The following is a 10,327-nucleotide window of genomic DNA, read 5'->3' on the forward strand; positions in this document are numbered from 1 at the left end:
GCACAGTATTTCTCCATCTTGGCTCCACTTGATAGGGTGCAGCTTGTGGGATGGGAGGATACCGAGGGTGGTAGTGTCACTCTGCGCATTAGCGCATTTTTACCTGGCAATAAGCAGCAGCCACATGTTGATGGAAATGTGTTGTTGTGTCTTGCGACGGACTTGAACCACCTTCCTATGTGTCACATCAGGACTGCAAGAGCATGCAAAGGCTCATTCTTCATGGTTGTCCCTCAATTATGAAATTCTTTTTGTCCTTGCAAGTCACCAAAGCCTGAGGATCAAATGTTTGTAATATAGTCTCAAAAACTTTGTTTAAATTAAAAGCAGTTTCAGGAATCTTGTACTTTTGAACAAATCAATGTGGGGGGCAAGGACAAGAAATGTATTGCAACATATTTTTTCCACTCATAACTGCCCTCTGAACTACTTTTCCTCACAGGAGTTCTCAACCTGCATTTACCTTTAAAATGGCTTCCTAAACATCTGCAACAGCCAGTGGAGAAAGGGAGAGGCACACCCACTTCTGGCCACTTTTCTACTCAAAACTGCACCTTTGCATTAAAAAAAAACTTGGTGGGGTTTTGTTCCACATACTTGCACCTAATATCTAGAGTGTTCCTTAGAGCCTCTTTCCATATGATATGACCATTAAGAAGTTTTCATCTAAAAATGTAAGGTGTCAATGCAACAAAACAAAAGTGCTTGCAAACATATGTTGCCATACAGTTCATTTACAGCCCTGATTGGTTGCAGCTCCCTCTTGATGCCAAACCCAGATTTCCCAGAAATGCCTCTCAGATCTGGGTTTATATTCAGCTTCGATACAAGTAATCTTGTATCATCATTGGCATCCCATGCACACTCATGCCAGGCATGATCTTTCTGTAAGAATGACACACTACACAACTTATATACTACACAATCCTGCCAATGGAATGTCATGCAAGTAATTCTCTAGTTGTAAATGAATCAATCAAGTTGGTCAGGTATAAATTCTCTAGAACTGTACATGCTGTCCCTCGCCACACTCACTCATCAGTCACTGTGCCTCTGTTCTTCAGCCAAGTACAATGAATCACTATGAAATGCTCCATAACACGCTTGCCATTTGCTTATTTTTGTATTTACAATGTTTTAATTGGAATTATTACATTATACAGTTGAGGTACTATAAAATAGTATTCCGTCAGTGAAAAGGCTTCTCTCAAAACTATTTTATTTCTTCTGTTCACTGGGCTGGATCCAAAGGTTCTAGTCTGTTAAGTGTGGAGTCTTCCTCTGGTGCAAGGAATCTGCCTTTGAGACAGGCTCAAAGCATTAGAGGAAGCTCCAAGGTTATTCTGTTTTGTTTAGGGTTTTTACAAAGATATATGAAGCAGAGCAATCAAACAGTTTACTAAACAAGACTTACCTTTCCTTCCGGAAATGTCACTCTTGGATTTTTGGCCCTCTTCTGCTTGTACAAAAACAGAATGAGAAGTTATCGCACTATTATTAGCAGCTGTGAGTGTTGGAATTGCATCAAACTGGAAAAATAGTCGTACGCCTATGGTTAGTGACTGGAGAATACGTCTTTGGGATTATTTAATTTTGCACAAAATTGTGATCAATTTAGATATGCCAACTAATAATGATGGTATTTGAATATTTGATGGAATATGAAGTTTTGCCAAGCAATACCTTTTACCAAAAGTGATTACTGTTTTGATCTGGTAGGTAATTTTTAACTTTATTAATCATATGGTTCAATGACTGTTATGTTTGTTTACCCATTTAAAATTAAATAAATTTTTAAAAAGCAGAGCAGCTACATATTTGTTTTATTTTATTAACAAAAGGAACAATACATCAATATAATTAAATTACATTAACATTACTTCATCTTGTTTTGATTCTAACAAGGCTGTCATTTTAGTTAAACAAATATTCATATCAAGTTTTGGCTCAGAATGCCATTGGAAGCCAGAGGTTCTTTGGGGGTGGTATATTTTGAAATAAAGCCACTGAATGGACAGGCCTGACAACTGGATTTCTTTCTGAGCTTCTGGGTAATTTCCAAGTCATGAACATTTCTGTATTGAGATGCCTTAGGCAGTGATTCTTATCTACTGGATATTATGTTTTGTCAGTCCCCTCTCCTGTACAGTATTAAAGGATATCTAGGGAGCAATCCAAAGCAGGTCTACTCATTTTATTCAAAAGAGCTTACTCCCAGGAATGAGTTCTTAGAATGGCAGCCATAAACTAGTATTTAGATGGGTATACATGCTTAATTTTCCACCAGAGATTCCTTCTCATCAAGTAACTATGGGGTGCCTATCTTTCCCTTTGTGGAGAGCACTAAAATTAACAAGACTATGGGATGTTACCTCCAAAAAATTTCTAAAACCCAAATCCCAATTGGAGTCATCAGCCAACATCAAATTACCATGGTTTGAATATTTTCAGTTAAACCACTTAATTAATAGCCCAACCATACAAGCACAACTTAAAAAATGGCGCACTGATTTTGAAAAACTGTTAATTTCTCGTAGTAAAAAAGAAAAAGGTCTCATCTCTATTCTTTTTAAAATCCTAAACTCCCAAAAGTGGAGTAAAAAAGGAACTATCAGCTTTGGTGGCAGTCAGACTGCAATACAATTATTTCCGATTCACAATGGGCACAAATTTGGTCCTCAAAAATATGCTCCACTAATGCTATTAATATCAGAACAACCTTCAGAAAAATCATGCACAGGTGGTACCTAACTCCACTCAAGCTATACTACATAAATCCTTCATACGACCCACAATGCTGGTGTGGCTGCAAACAAACAGGCTCTTTTTTCCACTGTTGGTGGAATTACCCTTTGATTTCACATTACTGGAGCCTGATCTTCAACATGATTGGGAAAATAACTGGTTATGTCATTCAACCATGTCCTGAACTTGTTTTTCTTAATTTGTGCGGAAATGAGGACATCCCCATAATCCAAAAAGATCTGATTTCAATTATGATCAGTGCGGCCAAAGCCATAATCACAAAATCATGGAAATCCAAAGTCCCACTCACAATACAGTCTTAGATTAATAAATTATGGGAATTTCTCACAATGGAGAAAATCACAGACCACATCTCAACCGCTGAGAACCAGAACTTCCAATCCAATTTCTATGAGAAATGGTGGCCTTTTCTGGACTATATGGAAAAGCAAAACGAATACTTGCAGTCAATACCTGACAATCTCAAAGTTATAGCAATTTATTAAATTTTATGTTCTTTCGTTGTCCTTACCACATATATTGTAAATACTGCCAAGGCAATTGATACACAGTCTTGAGCACATGTTTATATTCATACTGTTTATATAGTTATATGGTTATATATTTGTTTTTTTTACTATTGCATATTGTTAAAAAAATTCAAAAATAATTTTTTTAAAAAAAGTAACTATGAGGTGGCTAATCCTCTTTTTTTAGGAAACATCACTACAAAAATTAAATATGAAAAGAGCCAGAAAAGAAGAGAGGGAGAATTGTAGGTTTATATTCTCTCAGTCTCAACTGGAGAACTATAGTCCACGCTCCTAGCTCCTGCCACATCCAAAAATACATATAAATACTCCGAATAAAACCCATTGTATACATATGTCTTTTGAACTCCTAATGTTAACTTCAACTGGATTCTCCTATCCTAATCCCCAGTTTCATAAATACTTGCAGATAGTAACTGAGGCCACCCACCACAATTTAATTCAATTGGATAAATATTAATAATCCCAGGCAATAACACCATTACCTGAAAATATTCTTTCAAAAAACTGAAGTCTTCCATCTCCACCACCCAAATGTTTATTTAATCTTATTATTGTAAATATGTAGTAGTAGGAGATTTGGAAAAACAAAACACCCTCTTTCCAGCAAATGTAAGCTCAGTTAGATTTCAGTAGTAGAGTGAGTCCTCCCACTCTTGTAGGTAAAAAACATTTAAACGACCTTCTTCACGGCAGCCATTTTGTGGTGATGCCTATACCTTTTGTCACAATTCCAAAACTTACACGGGCTCAACAAGGTTGGAAACGGCAGCCTTAGATCATTACAAGCTATTTTTCCATGAGGTTTTTTTTCTCAGAAAACAGGGCATTAGGGGAGAGAATCAAGTTTTCTACAATTTGCTTTCTCCCCTCTCAAAACTGTGGAGACTACAAGCGGAGAAAAAAGGAACAGTTTGGTGGCTGGACTAGAAAGAAAGAAAACTAGTTGACAATCCACTGATTTGAAGAACAGGTGACTGAAACAATTGTGTCTGATGATGGTTCAAGTGCAAAGAGGCAGTAAAGGAGGATCTATGAAAATGATTACACTGGGAAAATCTGGTCTCTGAGGAACCTTTTGTCACTCAGAATGGTAATGGTATCTATAATCTGCTTCTCAGTTTCCACTCCATCTTCTTTGAAGCTCTTCTGCTTTTCGTGGTGCTCTGGCTACATGTTTCCTGATAATGTTCATCAAATGCATTAGAGAAGAACTTTTTTTATGTCCCTCCTCCCCTAACTCCTAAGGGGTTACTCAGTCTGTCTGACTCCTCATTTGGTTCTGTGCTATATTTTATATGAACACTTGAAATTAACTTCTGCAACAAGACAATTTAAATGGACTCATTTTTCTTCTTTCTTACAGTTAAATCCTCGATGCACTGATTAGACCTAATGTGAATGATAATGCTGTATTAATGCCAGCCAAATTTTGTAGACAGCATGCTTACACATATTTGCTTGCCTGTCCTAGGAAATAAACATTTGCTTCAGTGGAAGACACTGACATCATGTATCCTCTTTCCACCAACAGCTTTCAGCGGTGAAGAAATTATTCTCAGTGCTGTTTATATATCCAACTTTGGGGCCAGGACCCGAACGTCAAAATTGTCCATGGCCTCGTTTAGAACCATTCAAATGTATTGATGAGTGTAGTGATGAGTCCTGTAGGAATGTACAGTACCTTACAAGGAACAGGCAAATTAATCACACTGGGGAGGGAATTTCACAGTTAGGATGGCATGACTAAGAAGGCCCTTTCTCAGGCTGCCACCCGACTAGCTTCTGATGACAGGGGGAACCCAAGGCACGGCCTGCAAAAACAACCCTAATGGTCAGATAGGTTCATCTGTAACTAGGCTGTTTTAAGGTATGCTGGTCCCAAGCCATATATGGCATTAAACACCTTGAATTTGGTCTGGAAAAACAAACTGGGAGCCAGTAGAGATGGTATAGGACTGGAATGACGTGGTTCCTGATACCCAATCCATGAAGCATTCTTGCTGCAGCATTCCATAGCAACTCTAGTTTCTCAACATTTTTCAAGGGCAGCCCAATGTCCAGCTTATTATTATCCAGATGCAACCAGATTATGCATCACATTGGTAAGATCTTTTTCACCTAGGAAAGACTGCAGGTGGCTCACCAGCCGAAGTTGCTGAAAGGAACTCCTAGCTACTACTGGATACTCAGGTCCAGAAGCACTCCCAAGCTACAAACCTGCTCCTTTGAGAGGATTGCAACCCTATCCAGAACAGTCCTTCCAGCCACCAGTAGCACCTTTAACTTGTCAGGATTAAGCTTCAGTTTATTAGCCCTCATCCATCCTAATATTGCCTCCAAACATAGTTCAAGATTTACACAGCTTCCCTGGGATCTGTTGGAAGCATGAGATAGAACTGGATATCATCCACATAGTGGTAACTAGAGATGGGCACGAACAGAAAAAAACCCCGAACACGATGTTGTCCTGCAGGCAGCAGGAAAGGTGCCAATAATAAATAATAGCTTGGCCCAGAGCCTGGCAGCAGCCCTGGAACTTTAAGGGATAGATCCCTATCCTACCACACACAAAGAAAATTAAGCTCCAATGCACTCTCTCTATCAAAACGCCAGCAGCAACTGTCTCTCCCTCTCCACTGTCTGCAAACTAAGCCAGAGCTGGGAGCCCCCCTCCCCCCTGCCCTTTGCTCCCTTGTAACAAATTTGGAACTCCACACTTGAAAGGAAGACCTGCCTATCAAGCTAAATTGGGCTTAGATTGGCGTTTCCAGGGCAACAGCAGAAATTCAGACAGAGTTCAGACAATCCCTGCCTAAGTTGCCAAGGAAATTGATTGCAGGTGCCCGACTGCCTGGCTTGATGAACAGCAACAAACAGCAACATACGAGGCTTGCAACAATCACCTGTTCATTTAGAATGGGGCCTCACAGACAGCTTGTTCGTGAACAGCAGATTGGGCTGTTCGTGGCTTTTTTTTTTTTGTTCGTATTGCTGTTCATGCCCGTCTCTAGTGGAAACAACTCAGCCCAAATCTCCAGATGACCTCTCTCAGTAAGGGAGACAAGAATGAACCTTGTAGGATCCCACAGAATGGAAGAGAAGGGGCCAAGCAGTAATCACTTCTGAAACTTACTGTAGTGTACTGGGAGCTTCAAGCAAAAGACTTTAGTAGCAAGATTCCGTACCAGTGCATTCCAATTGGCCGGGTTGTTGAGCCGGCCAATCAGGATTCCCCCACAGACTAATGAACTAACGAATAGGGTTTCTGGATACAGGGCATTTGCTATTGGTTGAGATTAATTGTGGGCAAGTTTTGGTGGGGAGTTGAGTGTTCTATAACTGCTGTTTTGATATTTGTGCTTTGAGTGGTGATGTTCCTGTTAATAAAAGAGTTATTGGAAATCAGTTGAACTGTCGTACTGCATTTCCCACCTGTAAGCCTGGAAGCCTGTAAGTAAAGCGAATCCCTTCTGTTATTACAAGCGCATGCGAAGGAGTGGCGGGATCTGAAGCTAAGAAGGCTCATTCTTCCCCCTCGCTGAGTTTCAGAATTTGGTCGGCGGTCCCCCCCCCCCTAAAATGGCAGCGAAAAAGCAGAATCCCGCTTTGGGCAAGTCAATTTCGGCTGCCCTGCAGGGGAAAGGAGAGTCGCTCGAGGACTGCATTTCGGTGTCAACATCATTCCCAGGATCTTCCAGATCATCATGGACAGTCTTCTCTGCGGAATTCTGGGCGTTGTTCTATATTTCGATGACGTCTTGATCTCTGGAAGCTCCAAGACTGAACTGGCTGGGTGACTATGGACTGTCCTCAGCAAGCTACAGGATGCAGGCCTGAAAGTTAAGAGGGAGAAATGTCAGTTCGGAGTTCCACAAGTCGAGTTCCTGGGATTTCTTGTAGATGCTGCTGGCATTCACCCAACCCCAGCCAAGGTGTGCACCATCCACAGAGCACCAGCACCCGGGCCTAAGAAGGAACTGCAGTCCTTCCTGGGGCTCCTGAACTTCTACCACACCTTCTTGCCACACAAGGTGTCTGTCGCAGAGCCTCTGCATCGCTTCCTGGAGTCTTCTATACTCTGGGCCTGGGGCCGAAAAGAAGCCGCAGCATTTGCCACTGTGAAGGACCTCTTGTCATCAGAAAGTGTCCTAACACACTTCAATAAGAAGAAGCCCCTCGTTCTTGCTTGTGATGCCTCACCATATGGCATCGGGGCTGTCCTCAGCCACAAGATGTCCTGTGGGCGTGAGGCCCCTATCATCTACTTCTCCACGACACTGTCGTCGTTGGAGCACAACTACGCAGAGATCGACAAAGAGGCGCTGGCCGTTGTCGCTGGAGTCAAGAAGTTCCACAACTACCTGTATGGCTAGAACTTTGTCATCATCACAGGTCACAAGCTGCTGCTGGGCCTCTTTGCGCTGGACTGGCAGACATCACAGATCCTGTCACCGTGGATGCTGCATTGGACTGTGTTCCTGTCTGCCTACTCCTATGACCTACAGCATCGCCCAGGCAAGGCATTAGATCATGCAGACGCCCTTAGACACCTTCTGCTGCCGGACACCACGATCGACCTGGCACTGGCCCACCACGTCCTGCTTCTCAAAGAACTGCCGCATCCGCCGATCTGCGCCTCTGACATTGCCATGCAATCTGCCAAGGACCATACCCTGGCCCATGTTCTCAACTGGGTGTGGAGGGGGTGGCCGGAGGGCTGCTTGGCTGAGGAGTTCCAGCCATTCAGCTCTCAGCAGCACGAACTCTCCATACATAAGGGCTGCCTGCTGTGGGGGAACCGAGTTTTTATTCTGCCCAAGCTACAGCAACTAGTCCTTGAGGCACTGCGCATCGGCCACCCAGACATCATGCGCATGAAGGCACTTGCCCGCAGCTACATCTAGTAGCCCGGCATTGACAAAGCAATTGAAGGGTGGGTCTGTACCTGCCAGCCATGCCAAGAGTCACATCCAGCCCCGGCCCAAGCTCCAGTTCACCCATGGGAGTCAGCACGAGTGCCATGGTCCCGTCTCCATGTAGACTTTGCAGGGCCATTCCAAGGAGAAGTGTTCCTAATAGTGATTGACTCCTTCTCCAAGTGGTTGGAGGTCATTTCAGTACCCACCCTGTCCACCACCATTATCATTTGGGCACTCCATCGCCTCTTCACAACACACAGACTTCCAGACACTATCGTGTCTGACAACGGGGCCAAGACCATGGCCATACAGCTCGGAAAATCTACAACAATTAATGGGGCCCAGTTCATGGCGGCAGAGTTCCAACAGTTCCTGGCTGACGTCATCAAGCACATCACATCTGCTCCATTTCACCCTTCTACCAACGGGCAGGCAGAGCAAATGGTGAGAACGACAAAGGACAGTCTCTGCAGGATCACACAGGGAGACTGGCATGCTTGATTGGCTGCATTCTTACTACAGCAGCACGTAATGCCCCACTCCACCACAGGGTGCAGCCCAGCGGAACTCCTGATGCACAGAAGGCTCAGTACCACACTCAACAGACTGCATCTGGACCTGTCACCAGAAGAGCCACAGCTACCCGCGGGAGAGGGAAGAGCACTCCAACTGGGAAATTTGCTGGTTGCCAGCATCAGTGCAAAGAGTGACTGGACCAGTGTCTTATAGGGTGCTCACCGCCGATGGCCGAGAGTTGCATCACCATCTGGATCAGCTAAGACGAAGATGGCTAGAAAGAGCAGTGGCAGACAGAGACATCCCTGTGGCCAGCGCTCCAGAACTCATGGCAACACCCAGCACAGAAGGGACTCCTGTGTGGACGAGTCCAGATCCACCAATGACTCCACATCCAGAGGCAAACAACACTATGGAGAGTTCTTTGGGACTGTGTTCTCGCCCTGCTGTGGCACCAGCACCAGAGCAATCTACGGCTGCAGATTTGCGCACTCCTATGGAGGGAAGTGGACTGCAGCATTCTCAGTGGAAGCAGGCTCCACCCTGCTATCTAAAGGACTATGTTTGTCACTGGGTTCAACCCTGACTTAGGGGGGAGGGGTGTAGTGTACTGGGAGCTTCAAGAAAAAGGCTTTAGTAGCAAGGTTCCGTAAAGCTGCATTCCGATTGGCCAGGTTGTTGAGCCAGCCAATCAGGATTCCCCTACAAATTAATGAGCTAGTGAATAGGTTTTCTGGATACCGGGTGTTTGCTATTGATTGAGATTAATTGTGGGCATGTTTTGGTGGGGAGTGTTCTATAACTGCTGTTTTGATATTTATGCTTTGAGTGGTGATGTTCCTGTTAATAAAAGAGTTATTGGAAATCACTTGAACTGTCATGCCCACTATATAATACTTACCTTCCAGTAAGACTGAAACCACTACAAAACAGTGCCTCCCAGTCCCAACCCCAAAGGGCACTCTGGAAGGATTCCATGATTGATGGTATTGAAAGCTGCTGAGCAATCCAGGAGAATCAACAGGGTCACACTCCCTTTGTCCATCTTCTGGTGCAGGTCATTCACTAGGGTAACCAAGATCATTTCAGTGCCATAACCAGGTCTGAAAACAGATTAGAAAAGATTCAAACTATCTGGTTCATCAGGAATCCTTGAAGTTGTCTGGCCACCCACTTCTTCAGTCACATTGCTCTAGAATAGTACACTTGAGACTAGACAAAAATTATTAAATTCTCCTGGATCCAGAGTAAATTTCTTTGGAGAGAACACACCAGCAGTCCGTCTCCTCCCAGATGCCACATCCCAATGGGCCCCTGATATTTTGGCAGAGTTCCACAAGCTTGCACTGTATGAATAATAATAATGTGTGTGTGTTATGTGCTGTCAAGTCGCCTCCGATCTATGGAGACCCTATGAATGAAAGACCTCAAGAACATCCTATCATTAACAGACGTGTTCAGATCTTGCAAACTGGAGAATGTGGCTTCTTTTATTGAGTCAAGCCATCTCATTTTAGGTCTTCCTCTTTTCCTACTGTCTTCCACTTTTCCTAGTATTATTGACTTTTTCAGAGAGTCTTATCTTCTCATGAT

At 43.4% G+C, this 10,327-nt stretch overlaps 1 pseudogene; it reads left to right on the forward strand.

The window, feature by feature from the left end:
* The first annotated feature begins 7,756 nt into the window (after positions 1 to 7,756).
* LOC129337352 (uncharacterized protein K02A2.6-like) lies at positions 7,757 to 8,947 on the forward strand (annotated as a pseudogene).
* The last annotated feature ends 1,380 nt before the right edge of the window (positions 8,948 to 10,327 follow it).

The sequence above is a fragment of the Eublepharis macularius genome, chromosome 11 (assembly GCF_028583425.1).
Source record: "Eublepharis macularius isolate TG4126 chromosome 11, MPM_Emac_v1.0, whole genome shotgun sequence".
Taxonomy (NCBI): Eukaryota; Metazoa; Chordata; class Lepidosauria; order Squamata; family Eublepharidae; genus Eublepharis; species Eublepharis macularius.